The sequence below is a fragment of the Solanum lycopersicum genome, chromosome 2 (genome assembly GCF_036512215.1).
Source record: "Solanum lycopersicum chromosome 2, SLM_r2.1".
NCBI classification, from domain to species: domain Eukaryota; kingdom Viridiplantae; phylum Streptophyta; class Magnoliopsida; order Solanales; family Solanaceae; genus Solanum; species Solanum lycopersicum.
In genome coordinates, this window is record NC_090801.1 from 22,028,752 (window position 1) to 22,050,574 (window position 21,823).

Consider the following 21,823-nt stretch of genomic DNA (forward strand, 5'->3'; position numbering starts at 1 on the left):
TTAACAGCATTCATAAAATCATCATATAGAAGTTAATGCACCAAACAATACAAAGAACACAAACTTCACACCAATTAGCACTCAATGAAACACATGTAAGCAAAATCTTTACTCACTCACTTCCTAAGTGCACCAAACACTTAGCTCTTGTCATGTTCTAAGGAGGAACATCCTTCTCCTTATTATAACATGGTGTTTACATATTATCAAGATTTGATCATGCACCCATATTTAAGTCACACTTAGGAAGATTCAACAACACTCAAGAAACAATTAGGCACTCATACTTCAATGCACATAGACTTGAGTAAGATAGGTTGACAATGGATTCTTAGTAGTTAGACATATGTCCATGGACCATGCTCAACCATACCATGCTTAGTTATGTTTTAGAGAGAAATGTCCTTCTCCTCAACACACTTACATGTCTCATGAGTTCATACCCAAATAAATCCACAAAGGTCAACTAATCTGTAACATGAGAATTTCTGAACTTTTAGTCATGGTATGCTTAAACATCCTTCCTAGTGAAGTCAAAATGACAATTCACACCACACACATCAAAACAATAGGAATCCATTTCACAACATTTTAATTTCTAGCTTATCACTAGACTTCATAAACAAGCATTATTTAGGGAAAGTTATACAATTTATAGGCACACACAAGGACAATAGCTAAACATGCCTTCACATTTCAAAGGTGAACGTACAATCATGCTTTCCAAATAATTGAAGTCACATAGTTTTTAAGAGACTCATCATTTTAATTTTGAGGAGACTAATATTTTACATTAATGCATTAAACACCACACGTTATAAGTAACTTCAAACATGCTTCTTACCTTATCTCACGAAGTCAAATGCACAACTAGTATTTCAAAATGCACAATCAACATAAGAAGACCATGAATTTAATTAAAATTTCTTTACAAGTACTTTAGAATCTTCAAAATACTCTCAAGGTAGTGTCACTCAAGACGTACGGAACATATAGAGATCATGCAATTAATACATTAGACAAGACTCCTATCATGAACAAGCTTACTAAGAATTCATTAGTTTCAAGCTCAAGAAAGAATAGGAGAACAAGGTAGAAATATCTACAACCTTACTACTCACTTTACCATCCCCCACTTAGGGTATAACAAACTAAGAGAAACTCAACCCAACCTTTAGAGGGTCTTAATTTATTAACCTTCATTTTCATCGCTTAAAAGTGATTACCACTTTAGAAGGAATTACAGTAAGTCAACATAGGAACACCAAGAAATTCTAAACCTCATAATCTTAGGCAAATTATCCCCCGATTATCATGTTAGGTCATAATATTCAGCCACATAAGGTTTTTATACAATAAAATAGACACCTAGGTCATACAACATTAGGGGAAACAAAACATGAAACTTAGCCATAAGGTCTCGTTCTTTTCATTCAACATTTAAAGTAACGTAACTTCTAGGTCAATCAAACCCACATTATCACCCTAAGAAGATAAAAATACTACCTTCACACCTACAATCAAGTCTATACAAAGGAATCCAATCCATACAAAACAATCATGATGGTTCACACATATAAATAAAGGCATCATTTGAACCGTTATACATATACTTAGGCAACATGCTTTCATAGGTAGTCACTAAGCATTTCAAACTCATAACACAACATTATGCTATAATCATGCAAAGTCATATACTAGCATATTGTTCCAAAAAGAAACTCATTTTACCCATACTAACTTCTAACATGCTTTAGCTATATCATGACACACATTTCTCCACAGAACATGCCATTTCACACACACACACACACACACACACACAATATATATATATATAGCCACCAAAGAACATCATATCATGAAAGCATACAAAAGTTTACCTTCACACATACTCATTGATATACCGTGGTTTCACGGTATAATTAATACTTTTTCCTTAAGTTTAGTGTGTCCGAAAGCCCTTTTTGTGCTAATTTTGATATAAGTTTTTCTTTGTTTTGCAGGAAATCTGTCTAAAGCTGAATGCGGAGATTTTGAGAGAAAAATGCAGAAGAGACCACCTACGGAGCTTATGACGGTCCGTCGTGCTTGTGACGGTCCGTAAGTGGCACCGTAGAGAAGCTGCTGAAGGAAGATGGGGAAGTCTGACCATGTGTGGGATTACGAAGCTTGTGACGGTCCGTCATGGATATGACGGTCCGTCCTGCAGGTTCGTCGCGAAGATCAGAGAAGTGATCCCAGTACCCAAATTCCAAAAGTTGAAGTATTTCGTAACGAAGACCCTCGACGGACCGTCGTGCCTGTGACGGTCCGTCACACTTGCCGTCGAGGGGAATGAAGAAAGCAGCAGAAGAATTGCACCCATGTATGGGGCGACGGAGCCCACGACGGTCTGTCATGACCACGACGTTCCGTCGCGTGGTCCGTCGACCCAGCCGCGTTTTGGCAGATTTCTAGTTATTAGAATCCTTGTTTAATTAGGTTTTTATTTTTTTATAAATAGTTCGAAAAACCTCGTTTTTGAGGTTAGACTCTTGGAGATTAAACATCATATTATTAGACTTTGTTTTTCTAAGCTTTTGATTGTTTGAGATTCTTACAAGTAACTCTTGTTGATTAATCAAGCAAATTTTAAGACTTTATTCTTTCTCATCAAAGTAAGTACATGACTTCTTATTTAATATATTTGAATATTGTGTTTATGGCTATGAGGAACTAAACTCCATAACTAGGGTTGTGGGAACCATAGGCAAATAATGAGATAAACCCTAGCTAAAATAACAATTCTAGAATAGTGTCTTGCATGTAGGAATAATTATTTCGCTTAGAAGTCTTTTTAACGGATGATCAACGTTAGAACTCGCCTTAATGCTACTTGCCGGACCAAGGAGGTAGATAATAGGAAAAGAATAATTAACATAGATTTAGTGTATACTATCTAATAGGCTAGTATTGATTGGTACGAGGTAATAACTGATTCAAATATCGAATATGATGCTTAATATGAGGTAAGGATAAGGGTTAGGAAAGCAACACAGTAGCCGGACCAAGGTGCGGAGTGAGATTTTCTAGATGCCGGACCAACGATTTAGAAATACATAACTTATCACTTTGCATGCAAGATACTAGGAAAGAATTGTTATAGCTAGAATTATCAAGTTATGAACCTGTGGGGAACACGTAAACCCTAGTTACTTTGATTACTTGATTAAAACTCAACATTAAAAGCTGTTAAGTGTCTCTGTCAAGTTCGTTAGTTATTTTTATTTTATTAGGAAGTACAAAACCCCCCTTTTATGCTTTTACTTTTTAAGAAAGTCATCAACCGAACAATAGTAATTACAAGTTGGAGTTAAGTCTAGACTATTTTCCTCGTGGGAACGATCCCAACCTCACTAGTTTGGTTATTTACTTGACACGACCGCTTTACTTCTCATTTGAGAAGTAAGTTTGAGCGTATCAAATATTGGCGTCGTTGCCGGGGAATTTAGCTTTTAGATTAACTTGAACTTCTTACTATAGTTTAGTTGATATTTTCTGGATTTTACTTTGTTTTATTGTTTTTGATTCCTTTTCAGAATTATCCGCCTTGTATGACAAATACACGGAGAGGAAGAGAACCGTTGTTCCCCTACGATCACGAGCTAGAACGTACACTGCGAAACATGAATCGTAACTTGGGAATCAATGATGAGGATCCAAACCAGAACATCCCAGCTCCGACTGATGTTCATGGTCAGATGTTACCCGATGCTCCGGGTGAACATCAACAGAGGGGACAGAATCCCGCTCCACGGCCCCAAGCATACTACAAAGGCTATGATAACATAGCAGATTCGGATGGGCCACTGGTTTTGCCTCCTCTACCTATAGGCCACACTTTTGTGGTAACTAGTAGTCTGATGCAAATGCTCACTGCCTGAGGTTTGTTTTCAGGGCTACCTTCTGAGGATCCACATGCCCATATAGCTAAGGTAAGGGAAGTGTGTAAGAGTTGTGTGGGGAGGCCTGATTTGGATCTAGATGTAATAGGTCTCAGAGTGTTTCCTCTCTCACTGACGGGAGAGGCTGCTATGTGGTTTACTGAACTCCCATACAACTCCATTTTCACTTGGAACCAACTACGGGATGTCTTCTTAGCACGCTACTATCCGGTCTCCAAGAAATTAAACCACAAAGACAGGGTGAATAACTTTGTGGCAATACCAGGAGAGTCAGTTAGTAATTCTTGGAATAGATTCACCTCATTCTTGAGAAGTGTCCCAAATCACCGTATTGATGATGAGTCACTAAAGGAATACTTCTATAGGGGACAGGATGATAACAATAAAGCGGTGTTGAACACTATAGCAGGTTGATCTTATGGAGAATGCCCTTATGCTGAGATTGCTGAGAAATTAGAGAAAATCTCCCGTAACAACAAAGCTAGGAGTACTAGGAAGTCCGATACAGGGAGAAACACCTTCGCAGTGCAGTCCACTCACAACCCAGCCACAGATGACATTCGTGAGGAAATGGCTCAGATGAGAACTGAGCTTGGGTTGGTACTAAAACATGTCACTGGGGGTGCAGAGAAGATAAGTGCAGTCAATTACTTGGCTAAACCACCACCCCCTAATGGTGAATGTTACTATGAGGAGGATTCCTATGCAGTCAATGAACAAATGGCGGGTTTCCGACCAAGCGCCCAAGGCTCAAATCAGGATAATTTGCGCCAAGGTCAAGGTAACCAAGGTCGGAACTATGGTAACTACAATCGTGAGGGTCGTTATGTCCGAGATGGTAACTACAACCGCGACAACAACTTCAACAGGAGTAACTATGGTAATAGAAACGACAGGAGTGGACCCTATGTTCCTCCTCAAAATCGTGAAGTTACTCCTAGGGATGGTGGAGATAGTATGGCGCGAGTTGAGGATATGTTGCACAAAATGATGAGGAGGTTCGATGCTAGTGATGAGCAAAATAAAGAGTTGAGGAATAATCTAGCGGGTATTGGGCAAAAAGTTGATACCCATGCAATATCAATTAAGCAACTTGAGCTACAATTGGCCCAACTATCTGAAACTGTGAACACACGGCAACCGGGCACTCTTCCTAGCAACACTGTCAAAAATCCAAAAAATGATGGACATTGTATGGCAATTACTCGCGGTGGCAAGCAAACCATTGATCCACCTATGCCATCTGATGAGAATAAGGTGACAACAGAATCTGATAAAGTGGTAGAAGTTGATGCTGAATTAGAGAATAACACTGCAAAAGATGCTGAAGTGCCTAAAAAGGTAACTCCTATGCCTAGGCCACCACCCCCATTTCCTCAGAGATTAGTGAAAAAGACCGAGGATGGTAAATACCGGCGTTTTATAACAATGTTGAAGCAACTCTCTATCAATGTCCCTTTGGTAGAAGCTTTGGAACAAATGCCCGGTTACGCCAAATTTATGAAAGATCTGGTTACAAAGAAAAGATCGGTCACTTTTGAGGATGATGACAGGATGCAGCATTGTAGTGCTATTGCTACAAGATCTCTGGTCCAAAAGAAAGAAGATCCGGGCGCATTTATATTCCTTGTACAATCGGGCTGTTACATTTTGCGAAAGCATTATGTGATCTGGGGGCAAGCATAAATCTCATGCCCCTCTCGATTTACAAGAAGTTGGGTTTGGGTGACCCAAAACCCACGGCGATGCGGCTACTAATGGCTGATCGAACACTAAAACGACCTATAGGAATACTCCACGATGTGCTAGTAAAAGTGGAGTCATTCATCTTTCCAGCCGATTTTGTTATTCTTGATTGTGAAGTTGATTTTGAAGTGCCTATTATCCTTGGGAGGCCATTCCTAGCTACGGGAAGAGCCTTAGTAGACATGGAAAAGGGGCAGATGAAATTTCGGTTGAACAGTGAGGAAGTGACCTTTAATATTTGTAGGTCCATGAGGCAGAGTGGTGAGCTCCAATCGGTATCTGCCATATCCCACAAAGAAAAGATGAAGAAGGGGAGTGAACAAAAATTTGCAAAACAAGAGTTCGTGGTTGGGGATTTGGTACTTGTAGACAGTTCTGGGTGCCTTGTCTTCCAGGTAGGCTCAAGTCCAAATGGACTGGCCCTTACTTGATTACCCAAATATTCCCTCATGGGGCAGTTGAGTTAAAAGCCAAGACAGGAGTGCGGTTTAAGAAGAATAGAGATAGAATAAAACTCTATTTTGGGCATAAAGCATCGGGGAATAAAGTGATAGAGGCATGCCATCTTGATGAAGTCTGAGTAATCAAGTGGCCCCAGTCGTGCAGCGACGTTAAATCTGGCGCATGTTGGGAGGCAACCCAATAGTTGTCGTCTTTTTAATAATGGTAGCATTTTTCTATAAATGGGTTTTAAATTTGCAGGCACATCACCAGGAAATTCTGCAGAAAACTACTCTGCAGTAGCCACTGACGGATACAACGATGGACCGTCGCGTGTGAAACGGACCGTCGTATGCACCGTCACACAAGGTACGTATTTCTGTCATTTTTGAAATTAGGGCACACACGACGGACACCACTACGGGGCTTCGCATGTGCGACGGACCGTCGTCGGGGTGCCGTCGCGCGATTAATGAAATTAACCCGACCCGACCCGGCTGGACCCCTTTTCAAAATTTAACCGTTTATACTCCCCATCCCTCCATATTCCACCCCATTACTTCCACTTCCTCTCATCTCCCCTCTCTTTTCCACTTCCACACTTCCCCTGATCATTACTTCCACAATCTCCCCAACCTTATTACTATTAGTTACTTGTCGGTGCTGCTGTTTTTGGTATCTACCTTGCAGTGTTTTCTCCATTTCCAAGGTATGTGTCTCTAAATTTGTACTCATTTCTCTTGTATTTTTGTTTATTAGTTATTATTTCGTTCCTAGTCGTCTCTTGTTACCTTGATATGATTATGTCTAGACCTAGGCTCTAAATGTTTGAATTTGCCATGATAATAACCCCAGACATAGGTGATTTCACATTAATAGTTTCCTAGGTAGTTGGGATAGACTTATAGAGGTCCACAACACTACACGACCATATGTGTTCATTGAGGTTGCTTAGGGTACCTACAGTTCTGTCTCTGATATTCAGAACGAGACCCCGATGACGGTCCGTCGTATTCACGACGGACCGTCGTATTCACGACGGACCGTCGTAGGGTCCGTCGCATAAGCCCTAGCACCCTCCCCAACGACGCCTGTGACGGACCGTTGTATTCACGACGGTCCGTCCTGCACGGTCGTCATGACGGTCAGAGACCCCTTTGAAAAGGGTCTCCAAAAATTTTCCAAGTGTCCAACGACGGCCACTTACGACGGACCGTCACACCCACGACGGTCCGTCCTGCACGACCGTCATGATAGTCAGAGACCCCAATGATAAGGGTCTCAAAAAATTTTCCAAGTGTCCAACGACGGACACTTACGACGGACCGTCACATCCACGACGATCCGTCGTGCACAACCGTCATGATGGTCAGAGACCCCTATAATAAGGGCCTCCAAAAATTTTCCAAGTGTCCAACGACGGCCACTTACGACGGACCGTCACACCGACGACGGTCCGTCCTGCACTACCGTCATGATAGTAAGAGAACCCTCTTCTGAGGTTCTCCCATCATTTTCTAAGTGTCCAACAACGGACCCTTACGACGGACCGTCATACCCTCGACGGTCTGTCCTGCTTAACCGTCATGATGGTCAGCGACCCCTCCTTCAAGGTTCCTTATATATACATATACCAAGTATAACACAACGGACCTCATGACGGTCCGTCATAGTCACGACGAGCCGTCATAGGTCCCGTCGTGTGGTACAGTTTCAATATTACTAACACATTTTTTTTAAAGTTTCATGTCATATGATCTTGCCTGATTTGATTGCCACTACTCATACTAACATTGCCCCTTTATAGGTACGATTGACTATGGCACCCAAGCAAGACCGCACTTATGCACGCGGGCGATCTAAGTCTGTCGCCCCGTCTGCACACTTGATCATCAGGTCTGATGATGAGCGGGACTCTGAATACATGCTCCCAGGCACCTCCGCTCCTTCCCGTGCTACACGTGCCCCCAGAGCCACACCCAAGACGGTGGCGTCCGGCGTAGTCACTGCCTCCCAGTCTGATGAGGAGCGCACACTGACCGGCACACCCTCTGGGTCGGCCACAATCGAGGAAGGAGCGTCTGGCTCCTTGGGAGCATCCTGGTCCGAGGAAGCTTCAGGATCCGCTGAGGTTCCCGCACCCGGCACTGCTGCAGCGTCGGCCTCGTCTGATGAGGCTGACAGTTCAGACTCCACATCCGGTGCACCAGCACCGGTCCCCACCCCAGCCTCTGACCAGCCAAACCGGTGGTGCGTTGAAGGCCAGTTTCAGGTTTACTCCGACGCGAAGTTCCTGACCGATAAAGGAGTAATGACTCGAACACTCACCTGGAGCGGCGGGTACTTACAGGGAGTCTCCCCTCGATGCCGGAGATCTACAACATATTCACCAGGCATCGCCTAGAGTGGACAGCCCGTCCCTTGGGACGATACAGTGAGGAGATGGTCCGAGATTTCTACGCGTCCTACGTAGCGACTCTCCGATCACAGATCGACAGGCGGGCTGCTCCCGCAAAACAGGCCCCATTGGAGCAGGTTCTAGTCCGGGGCGTGCAGGTTGACATTTCCCTGCCCGCCATCCGCCGGTTCCTATACGGCGAGAGTGCAGATGCTACTCGGACCCCCATCAGTGCCGAGTTTGACTACCGCTGGCAGGTAGTGAAGGATGGACAGTTCCTGCGAGAGCCTGCACTGAGGGAGACCACCAAGCGGTGGATGGCCCTTCACTTATCAGTCGACGGAGAGGGTGCAGATTGGGTCACCGAGCCGAAGGGGGCCATCAAGAAGGACAACCTCACGTTCGTTGCCAAGATCTTGTGGCTGCTCGTGCGGCACTGCCTTTCCCCCACAGCTGCTGATAACATAGTAACCTGGGATCGAGCAGTGCTGATGGCGGCGATGATAGCCGGCTTTGAGGTGGACTATGCATGGCTTCTCCAGGCAGTCATGCACGAGAGGGCATTCAAGGTCACCACCACCTACCCCTTTCCGTGCATGATCCTTGCCCTTTGCAGGTCTGCAGGTGTGCCTATATGGCACATAGATAAGTTGAGGACCCCGTCGGGTACCGTTGACGTCGGCCTCATTAGAGACGAGGCCAATGAGTTGGCCCCACATCGAGGGCCCCGTCCAGAGCTGCCACCACTATCTGATGACCTTGCGGATACGGTGGCCCAGGCTCGCACAGTTACACAGGCATCCACGGACACTACCCCGGTCGAGTCTATCCCGGGTAGCAGCACAGCCCCTCTACCGACACCGGCCCTGCTTGCCCGAGTCCAAAAACTGGAGGCACAAATGGCCACTCTTCTGCATCATATCCAGCCGTGGATGCAGAAGTCTATTGCTGAGTCTGAGGCGCGTATGGAGAGGTAGATGCAGCGGAAGATTGCTGAGGTTAACCAGTGCCTCGATGCCTTTGAATTGAGATTATTAGCTCGACCAGCCCCTCCGGTAGATGTGTCGACTCTCCAGGCTGCAGTCGCCAGTCTTCGTGCAGACATCGACATGATCCTAGCGACAAGAGTGTCAGAGTCTGTCGAGCCTGCTGAGGATACTGTATTGGCGGCTCTGTTTTCTACTCAAGACATTCCCCCATCTTCCCCGAGAGAGAGTGCCAAGAGGCGGAGGGGTCGATCAGAGGATGAGGCGCGAGAAAGAAAGAAGGAGCGCCGAGAGATGGAGGCCGCGAGGAGAGCCTCACTTGCTGAGGCGGAGGCACACCAGATCAGAGCATCACAGATAGAGGCTGGGGCGTCTAGCTCCCGCACTGTAGAGACAGCAGGAGGCACTACTGAGGGTGCAGTTGTTGCTGAGGACATCACTAAGGGTGTCCAGATTGCAGAGGATGTGGGTTCTGGGAAACTAGACCCACCAGCTTGTTGATCGACGGCGCTATGCGCCACAGGTTTGCTTCACCTACCCCTCTAATCTTAAGATTTTTTTATGCATTGGGGACAACTGCATGCTTTTTTGTTGGGGGTGGGGTAAATGGAAAGTGAGTGTTAGGGTGAAGTCTGAGTAGCCCAACTCACTATCCTCTTTTGGGGTTTTCTTACCCGTGTTCTTTTTCCCCAAAAGACTGATTACTTTTTCAGTTGAACCGGCACGTTATATCTTTTGTACATAGTTTAACTCTGAAGCATGATGGCTGAAATGATATCCCGATAAAACTGGAAAAGGTTGCATCAAAAGGCGTAGTAACTGATAATTGTGTGGATCTAAACATGAAATAGAGTTACACCATTGCACTACCCTAAACCTTCAAGTTGAACTAGGTGTCTGATAATCAAGTATAGTGATGAGATGTCAAGTGAGTGTGAGGAAAGTTGAATAGTCCACTACTGATACTGAGCTAGAACTTGCCTGGTTAGTCCTGCTAAAAGTAAGCTGTAACATACAATTAGGAAAGGATCATAGGCCCTTATTCAATATAGCCCATTTCTAGCCTAAATAAAAGAAACCAAATGAATGTTATCCTTCGTTGATCCAAATAATTTGAGCTTAAAATTAGACCTTTCTTTTTCACCCCAACTGATCTTTTCTGGGAACAATATGTTGGCCCTGGTCCCTCCTTGGACATGTGCACCTCAGCTTATGCCAAAAGCATAAGTTGAGGGTGGCTAATGTATAAACAACCTTCGTTATGGCCCTGACCCGATTTTGGGTATTGTGTACCTTGACCCATGGCAAAGCCATGAGTTGAGGGTGGCTGTTTTGAGGAATGCTCTTGAAAGTGGGGTTGAAAGAACAAAGAGAGAGAAAGAACAAAAGTAAAGTGACTCAAGAACTTGTTGAAAAAAAAAGGGAAATATTCAAGAATTACAAACAAGAAAAGAAACGAGTCACTTACACAAATGAAGAAAGAAGGGAAACAGCAAGGTGAAAGAATAGGAGAAAGTGGGCGAGATAAATTGATATAGAGCGGAAGGTTTAGCCGACATGTCAAGGAGGGCAAAAAGTCACTAAAGTATACCTAAATATACCCTACCTGACTCTGATCCTACGTTACAAGCTAAAAAAGTCCTATCGTGATCCTAAGGGTTGTATAGCGAACATAAGGCAGTGAAAATAAGGGCAAGCTTATGGCAATAGGTATGAATGAGTGTGACTTTGTTCTGAGAGCGAGTGTTGAAATGTAATCCTTATACTCAAACTGAAATCATTGTGTGAAAAATGAGGATTTTGTTCTAAAGCGAGGACACTAGTTGCAATACCGGAATTGTTAGCACCTCGGTGAGCAATTGAAGAGGATAGGCGTTAGTGCATGGTGAGTCTGTGTCATGTTCAAATCCCACAAAAGTCAATCCTAATAGTGATAGCATGCATAGATTTGATGGGATTAGTCGGGATTGATAGCCAAATGATTGCAAAGGATAAAACATGAATACTATTGTACAAAGATTGTGTAGTGAGTCATAGTGCGTCGCTTGAGGACAAACAACGAATTTAAGTTGAGGGTGTTGATATACCGTGGTTTCACGGTATAATTAATACTTTTTCCTTACGTTTAGTGTGTCCGAAAGCCCTTTTTGTGCTAAGTTTGATATAAGTTTTTCTTTGTTTTGCAGGAAATCTGTCTAAAGCTGAATGCGGAGATTTTGAGCGAAAAATGCAGAAGAGACCACCTACGGAGCTTATGACGGTCCGTCGTGCTTGTGACGGTCCGTAGGTGGCAGCGTAGAGAAGCTGCTGAAGGAAGATGGGGAAGTCTGACCATGTGTGGGATTACGAAGCTTGTGACGGTCCGTCATGGATATGACGGTCCATCCTGCAGGTTCGTCGCGAAGATCAGAGAAGTGATCCCAGTACCCAAATTCCAAAAGATGAAGTATTTCGTAACGAAGACCCTCGACGGACCGTCGTGCCTGTTACGGTCTGTCACACTTGCCGTCGAGGGGAATGAAGAAAGCAGCAGAAGAATTGCACCCAAGTATGGGGCGACGGAGCCCACGACGGTCCGTCATGACCACGACGTTCCGTCGCGTGGTCCGTCGACCCAGCCGCGTTTTGGCAGATTTCCAGTTATTAGAATCCTTGTTTAATTAGGTTTTTATTCTTTTATAAATAGTTCGAAAAACCTCGTTTTTGAGGTTAGACTCTTGGAGATTAAACATCATATTATTAGACTTTGTTTTTCTAAGCTTTTGATTGTTGGAGATTCTTACAAGTAACTGTTGTTGATTAATCAAGCAAATTTTCAGACTTTATTCTTTCTCATCAAAGTAAGTACATGACTTCTTATTTAATATATTTGAATATTGTGTTTATGGCTATGAGGAACTAAACTCTATAACTAGGGTTGTGGGAACCATAGGCAAATAATGAGATAAACCCTAGCTAAAATAACAATTCTAGAATAGTGTCTTGCATGTATTAATAATTCTTTCGCTTCGAAGTCTTTTTAACGGATGATCAACGTTAGAACTCGCCTTAATGCTACTTGCCGGACCAAGGAGGTAGATAATAGGAAAAGAATAATTAACATAGATTTAGTGTATACTATCTAATAGGCTAGTATTGATTGGTACGAGGTAATAACTGAGTCAAATATCGAATATGATGCTTAATATGAGTTAAGGATAAGGGTTAGGAAAGCAACACACGTAGCCGGACCAAGGTGCGGAGTGAGATTTTCTAGATGCCGGATCAAGGATTTAGAAATACATAACTTATCACTTTGCATGCAAGATACTAGGAAAGAATCGTTATAGCTAGAAATATCAAGTTATGAACCTGTGGGGAACACGTAAACCCTAGTTACTTTGATTACTTGATTAAAACTCAACATTAAAAGCTGTTAAGTGTCTCTGTCAAGTTCGTTAGTTATTTTTATTTTATTAGGAAATACAAAACCCCCCTTTTATGCTTTTACTTTTTAAGAAAGTCATCAACCAAACAATAGTAATTACAAGTTGGAGTTAAGTCTAGACTATTTTCCTCGTGGGAACGATCCCAACCTCACTAGTTGGGTTATTTACTTGACGCGACCGCTTTACTTCTCATTTGAGAAGTAAGTTTGAGCGTATCACTCATGAAACCATAAAACCGACATAAGCATCCAAACTCACCTTTTCTCCCTCAGGCATAACGAAACCATCTCATTCAAGCAATCACATCTAAAAGACCATCGAACTAGAAAAATAAGAGAGACATCTTATAGAGTTAAGTTCTACAGCACGACATAAGAAAGATGAAGAAGGGAAACTTTATCATCCAATAGCCTCTAGATTATAAATGTGTTGCAATTCACCACTGATGATCGAGGCTGTTCTAGATGTGTCAATATGAGACTTTGGATCCTAAGAAAAGTAACATAATCCTCATGCTCTTATACCGCGTTTCTCACGACCAGGAAGAACCCCCTAGAAGTAAGATGACGTACTTCACCTCTCAGGAGGTCTTATACAAGCCCATAGTTATCATTCATTGCATGTCATAGGTAAATTAGCAGAAAATTTGAAAGATTTGATAGCACATCATATACTAGAAACATCACTTCATATATATAAAATATCATAAGTACATACTTAGATTATAGTTTCTTTTTTCCACCTTAGACTCAACATCATAAGAGTACTTATAGTACACGACCATTACAACATAATACATAAGTACAAAAATAAATTAACATTAGAGTACTAGACATTAGGACATCATTGGACTCAAGGATTCCTTTCCTTGAGCTTGGAAATCACATATCAAGCTCTTCAATTATAGAAACATTTAAAACAGACGTTTGCTTGAAATTATACTTCATGCCTTTTTGTGAAAACTTCACAAAACCTTTATACAGTAAGTGTTATATCATTCACATACTTCATATAAGCATATTCAATGATCATCAATCTTATAAAATTAGACATTGCATTTAAGGCATTTTAGAAAAACATTACAGTAAGCTATTTTCTTCTTTAAAGTGAGCTATCTCGTTTTACAGTGAATCATTTGCTTCATAATTCTTTATCCCACCAAATAACCCTCTTACTTGGTTCAATACATAACCTTAAGTCCACATGGAAGTCATAGATATAATCTACATAAGCCAACACATGACATCATAGAAGTGTAATACATCCTAGACACATTTAAGTCAAGAACTTAGTGAAATTATAGTAACCCTATTCAAAGTGAACCAATACATACTTCACTTCACATAAAACCTTATAATACCTTACTCACAACCCTAAGCATAATATACTAGTACAATGTACATGTAAGGCCCCAAAACATCGCACCTACGTAGCAAAACTATCATGAGGTGACAAGCCTTGACATCTAATTCATACATCAACATAGTAAGTGAGTACAACTTCATAAATGTCAAGGAAGACCTTCATCATATAGTAATTAAGACCAACATGGTGCATATAAGAACAAGACCACATCACATAGATTTATTAGGACTCATACCATGCACTTCATCACAACAAGTAGAGAATTGCTACAAAGTCATGCATAAGGAACATATACATTGACTGATGCATTGAAACACCTTCCGAGGACTTCCCTCAAGAGCCTCTTGTGCAATGCATAGGTGAAGTAACATACCCCCACCTACACTAAGAAGCTACGCAGAAGGACTTCCCTCAAGAGCAACTTGTGCAATGCATAGGTGAAGTCACATACCCCCACCTACACTAAGAAACTACCCTTAGGTTATCCTAGTTAGGGTCCTTACTTTAATTCCATTATGAATTTTACTTTATGAAAAATATAGCCTTAACCGGCACTAAGACCATGGGTGCCAAACATGGAATTTGGTGTTGGAGTGCCTTACACAAAGGGAAGGTTTTCTACCCTACCAAGGTAAAACATTAAAACATGCGATCATACTAGTGAATTCACTTACTTGATCCTATGTGGCAAGCATAGTTTATGGAACTAAGAGATATAGATAACCCTCTACATGCTCATTAGCATTGGAGCCTCATCTCATGAGAAACGTTGGGTGAATCTTCCTCATGGAAAGTCAACACCTCATGTGGACGCATATGTGAATGTTCCTCCAAGAGAAACCAACACCTTATGAGAAGCCAATGGTGAACCTTCCTCCTAGGGAAGCCAACACCTCTAATTATCGAGTTCACTCGGTGCTAAGCTAAGTTCTTTACTTTTATTACATTAATTTATGAAATATTGGGTTGTATGATATTGACTCCTCATATGCTTAACTCATAGGTCATAGATGAGAATTCATCAACCTATATCATGTGACAAACCCTTTCACATGGACATAGCATATGTAAGAACCTATCTAGGTTAGGTTACACTTGAGCACACCTTTCAAGTCCCCTCCATTGACTAGATTATCACATATGTGTGTGTCTCTTTATTTATATGTGAGCAAACCTTTCACGTAACACATAAATGTGATACATGTTCATATATCAATGCATAAGTCTATAGGTATAACTATATGAGCAATCCTTTTATATAAACACACCAAGAAACTATGCACATTCATACTTCATCATATCATATACTTAATATCATAGCACATAAGTCATATTTATAACATGTTCATACAATCATATCCATGTACTTAGAAGACCAACCTAGGATTTATCCTATCAAGGTACACTTGTGCACTGCATAGAAAAGTTCCCACACCTTGCCATACTAGTACACCGATCAAGTTATCCTAGAGAATGATACATCAGACAACATCATAGAATAGATAGCATAACATAAGACTCATTTATTAAAGACTTACAACATTCTTACAATAAACTATAGTCTTTATGCACCTACCTTAGCTTTACTTCACGTATAACATTATAGGACCTCATTATAGTCAAAAAAATGCACATAAACTTAACATAACCATTTACATGCTCATGACATTCGCAACACCACCTAGATCATAGCTAGAATAGGAAACTAGGCATAGGCTTCACATAGGGTGATTCATCACCAGACACATTGATAGTATATTTTCCTTCAAGTCCATGTTCACATCACTTATATATATTGGAAATAAAGTAAACACCACCACCATAACTGGACTATACAACACAATGTCATACAAGGCTTCACCAACTACCAATACTTATAAGAAAAGTAGAAGAAGAAGGAATCTTACGAATTGCTCAACCTTTGGTCATCAATGACCAATATCCATATTTCATCAACAATTCATATCTAAGTCAGTATCCAAAGGTGTACTAACATAGTCGAAAGTATACATTAATCATAACAAGGTTATGATCGTATTAAGTCCACTACGTCATCAATTTATAGAATGTGACTGGAAGTTGATCTCTTACTAATTCTTCCTTACAACGATAAAAAATGATCAACCTCAATAATTTATAAAAATACAATATAGTTAAGTAGCTAGAAGTATCTATTCATAGAGGAAATGATGAATTTACACATTATAGAGTCTATAATACAGTGAATACCAATCTATAAGAAGTAGAGATCAGTTTCTTCAAGTATCAATCCACATTGGGACAACAACACATAATCTCTTACCATAAAATGTTATAGATACTAGCTAAATTACAATTAATCATATATGAATTCATGCATAAGCTACTATAAGATCATGCTACTAACATCTATCTTACTTCATAATTTCACAAACAAGTAGATAAAATATATCACTACCAATAGTTAAATATACCATAATTTAAACGAAATCCTACTACAATTGCTAGAAATAAAGATTACAGTGATCATGTAGAAGAACATAGTCTAGTTTTTCACACCATCAAACCGTGATCCACATGGATAACTAATCAATAATTTACCATCAATATACAGTATACACATTAGATATAATCATTTCAATATGTAATGACGAATGCTAAGGGATTTTCTAAGTCCTTTTCGAGGACGACGACGACGGTTACGTCTACAGGGTGCTCCACAAATGTGTAGGACAATCACTCACCAAGTCGTCACTCTTTCAACAATAAAAACAAACATTTATTCCCTTTAAACATTTACCCATTTATTACTTACCACATTGGGCACAATTAGTTTATCACTAGAGAACTACCACCTTTTCTCCCTTGAGGCTTAAGGTAAGACACCCTATCCTTGTTAGCCTTTGGGAAATTATAAGGAATTTGGACAGAGAATATCTTCTTACACCTTGTCTTATCTTGGATTTCAAACTTACCCTTAGAAGTACCTCCATTATAGGACCTTTCCCTCTTAGCCTCATTATTCTTTCTCTTCAGCCTACTCTCCTCAACTTGTTGAGCATGAACCATCAAACTAGAAATGTACTTGTTATCATTAAGAATTGCCTCACAACATTCTTCCACAAGATCATCGGATACACTCTTCTACTTTTGCCTCTATTTTCTTCCTTTGGAAGAGCCTATCAAGAAATTCCATCCTAAAGTTTTCCTAACTCTCGGGACCCTCTCATCTGAAATTACCCCCATAAAATACAAGATATGATAGACCTCATCAAGATAGTGTTGGGTGTCTTTATCCACCTTGGACCCAAAGAACATGGGAGGATTCATCCTTATGAAGTTCCTTAAACGAAAGCCATAGTACTAGCATTTTGATTCTCACAGGGTGCAACTTCCCGATTTTCTTGAGCCACAATAGCTTGAGATTGAGTTGTCATGGCTTTATCCAAGTTTAAGAAATTCGTTGTTATCTCTCCATCCGTTATAGCCAGAGGATTGACCAGCTCTTGGTCACCTAGACGAACCTGTTCTTGAGGAGCACCTTTATTGCCTTGGGGAGGAATTCCCGTATTAGAAATCTCCTCTTCCACTCGTCTTGTGGCTGTCTTTCTAGTATTTATAGCCTATAACCACAAGAAAAGGATTGGAATAAAATTAGACATATAAGTAAGTCTCTTGAAGCACGACCAAAGAATAGCAAAAAAAATGAGAATTTCCTAAGCATCACATAGCCTTTCATTCATAAGTGTGGCGTGCTTCACAATTATGAACAAGACATTACGTAGACCTTGTTTTGTGAGACATCATTCCAAAGATTATTCAACCTCATGCTCTTAGAGTCCTTAACTTATCATTGCATTTCATAGGTATAAAAATACGGAAAATTAAAAACTTTACATTTTAAGTTCAAGTCTACATCTCATATATCAAAAATAGTCTACAGTGTCTGACACATAACAATCTAACATAAGAGTGCAAGATTTGGGACATAGCACTTACACTATTACAATATTTCATAAGTTGAACAACATATTCTTAAAAGGATAAGGAATAGAACATTGTCTTTAGACTAATCTAATACCAAGCACTAGAATGATAGATTTCATCCTCAAACTTGAGGATTCAACAACTTGTGGATCTTCCAAGATTCTTGAATTTTCGGCCTTGAATCCCTTCAATGGCCCGAACCTACATTATTGTACAAATAGAAGAGAATATGAGTTAGCACAAACAACATGTACTTAGTTTGAAGACATATGCAATTAAAACATTTAGAAACAAGGTAAAAAGACCATTTTGTTTAAAAGTATGCTAAGTAACTTTAAAATCATTTATGCACATCTCAAGCATATACAAGTCCACAACACAACAACAATGAGCCATATTTATCTTCATGTTGAAGAGTACATCATAATTAATCCAGAGTCAACAATACATGCTTGGAATAAATTTCTTCAGTATATTATAATACCTTACTCACAATCCCGATGTGCAGTGCCAATGTAAATCCCCATAAGCCTACAAAAACTAAGTCAACTAGCAAAGTAACCACAAGATTTGTTTTAACATAATATAAGTTCATAACAATTATATTGTAACGAGCCAAGTGTACCCCCTAGATGTTACTGGTGTATTTGACCTCTCGGAGTTCTTATACAAGTCTCTGAGCATTTATTCATTACATATATATGAAATGTAGTGCGGAATTAAAACTTTTCACAACAATAGTCAAACTCTTTATAGAATTTAAGAAATAACTAAGTCTCTTCATAAGCCATCTAAGACACAAAAATTATCATAGAGTCGTCTTATCATAGGGTCATGACCCTTACATTAATTTTAAAGATAACTATAGTCCATTACAAAGTCTTTTAGAAAAAGGAAACTAAAATATAAACCATGTCGTAAAACATATGAGGACATACCTATCTTCTTGGGAGAATGTTGTTTCCAAAGATTCACTTCTAAGAGAATCCTCACACCTTCACTTCTATAAATAGACAAAACATATGGAATTAGTACATTGAATGGACTAAGTATGGTGAACATGCAATAAAACCTTGTAAAAAGGGACATTTACTTTAAGATATGATTTTCATGATATTTTGATCAGGACCTTTCTCATAATCTTTCAAGAAACATAATAAAAGTCAACAATCACATATAAGACATATAACACATTCATAAAGTAAAGCTTTTCATCACTTTATACCCTATAACTGAGGTTTTTCTAAGACTCACCTAAGTTAGACAAGAAGAGAAAACCCATACACCCTTTCCAAGCACACCTAAGCAATCCTCAAAGCTACCCTAGATAAGAACCTTTGCATTCAACATACGTCATTAAGTCAACAATATTCGTTTTAAGCCATTAAAGATACAAGCAACCAACTAAGGGACTTCACATAATGGTCTTGAAAGACCTAGGGAACTCATCCAAGAACCTTCAAGGCCAACTCGTTCTATGTGTAGATAGTGTCCCATTCAAGTACCTACAGTTTGTAGAACCTATACAATAACTAGAATGTATATCCCATATGATGAGAATAGGCACTAATCAACATAGACCATAGTATCTACGTATGGAATCCATTGTCATAAGACCCCACACCATCAAAGGTGTTCTACATTCCAAAGGTTGAACTAAGTACAAATCCCATGTAGGCACATGGTTTAAGGGACATGAAGTGCTTCTTTGTGCTCTAGTTTCATTCTCAAGTAATGCTACTAACACAAGCATATTCACTCGGTGGTTTTTCCTTGTTCTCATAGAGTACATTCATTCACATAATTGTATTTGAGAAGGTACCATCTCTATGTCCTATCAACTCATAATACCACTACCAACAAGGGGTCCACAAGGGCAGGTGATCAAGATTCATTAGGATAGCTCATTCTTAGCCTTCATTCATAGAACGACACCTACTTTAGGTCTACCAATCCTAGAGTTTCATTTATAATTCATGCATACACATACATGACAAGGGTGTCTAAGCCTACCAAGTAAAGATTTCATAATCCATAAGTTTTCATGTATCAATAAGAGGGACCTAATTCTACCAATAAAGACGCAACATTATTCTATAAGGGTTCTCACTAGTCCTTAATCATCATAAATCAACAACTAGAAAGGAAATATATTCAATCATAACATTATAGCACCCATATAGGATTATATAAACAATACATGAGCACCTTCACTTTATACCTCAACATATACTATAGCATGATCATCCCATATTTCACATAATAACGCCGACAAGGTCATGTTCATAACATATATAACAATTAAACACGCCACCATAAGAGGACCATACCAAAAATTCAATTTAATATCAATTCTATCAAAAATAAAGGAATAAGGTAAACTCACCACCTTCCAATCATCATTATCACTATTCCTTAGCCTTTTCAAAAATTTCACATAACAAAAGGGCTTACAAATGATAATATACACAGGACTAAGCCAGCAATTAATCTTTATCAATGATCCAATAACAATCAATATAGATATAAATACTATAAAACAAGATATGAAAAATTCTACCATATGCAATACAAAATTCAATAGCACACAACAATCTACACATGAATTCAATATATTTAAGCCATTATCACTTCACCGGCTTTAGAGACAAAAAATAGGAATTCAAGGATTAGATGGGTTCATAGAATTTTTTATCATAAAACCATCAATTAACATTGAATACTTCATAAATTACCAATTAAAACGTTTTTATGCAAGAACCCATGCTTAGAATTGGAAATAGGGTTTAAAGGTTTTTCAGATCTTTTGAAAAGGCTTTGAAATTAGCTCCTTGAATGAGAAAAGAATCAAGGATTAAATGACCATACCTTATTTAAGTTTCATCCACGAAATTAGGGTTGAAACCTTGGAGACTTTGACCTTCTTCCTTGGAACTTGATGGTCCTTTAATGGAGGATCTTGACTAGAGAGAGAATATAGAGACAAGGGAGAGCTTATAATTTTTTAATTCTAGTTGAGGGTTGTGGTTTTAGAATAGGGTAATGGGTGTATAATGACCTAAAACCAATATATAATACACCCCAAAAATACCCAAAACCACCCCAACATTAATCAGACAGTATTAAACAAGTCAAAAATAACTTAAATTTATGGAATTATCATCGGGAAACAAGTCCGCGTCGCGGAGATATTACCACAAGATTTTTAAAAATAAATATTAGCACAGTAGATTCCGCGACGTGTAAGCTAGGAATAAAACTTTGGCTTAAGGTGAACTAAGTCCGCGACACAGACTGGTTTCTGAAATGAACAACTTCTTGGTGCCTTGGGCAGCTTGTTGTCCATATGTTGGGTTCTCCTCAAGGATCCCTAGGGTGGTCTTTGTGGAGTCTTAACTGGACGTTTTGGCCCTAATCATGTCCCTCTATGTTTTAGGTTAATTCCCATTGATTTTATACTCCAAACAACACATAAAAACATGCAAACAAACAAGGATACACTAGGGACACATAGGACTAGTTTCTTAACGTCTTTCTCGTCCTTTG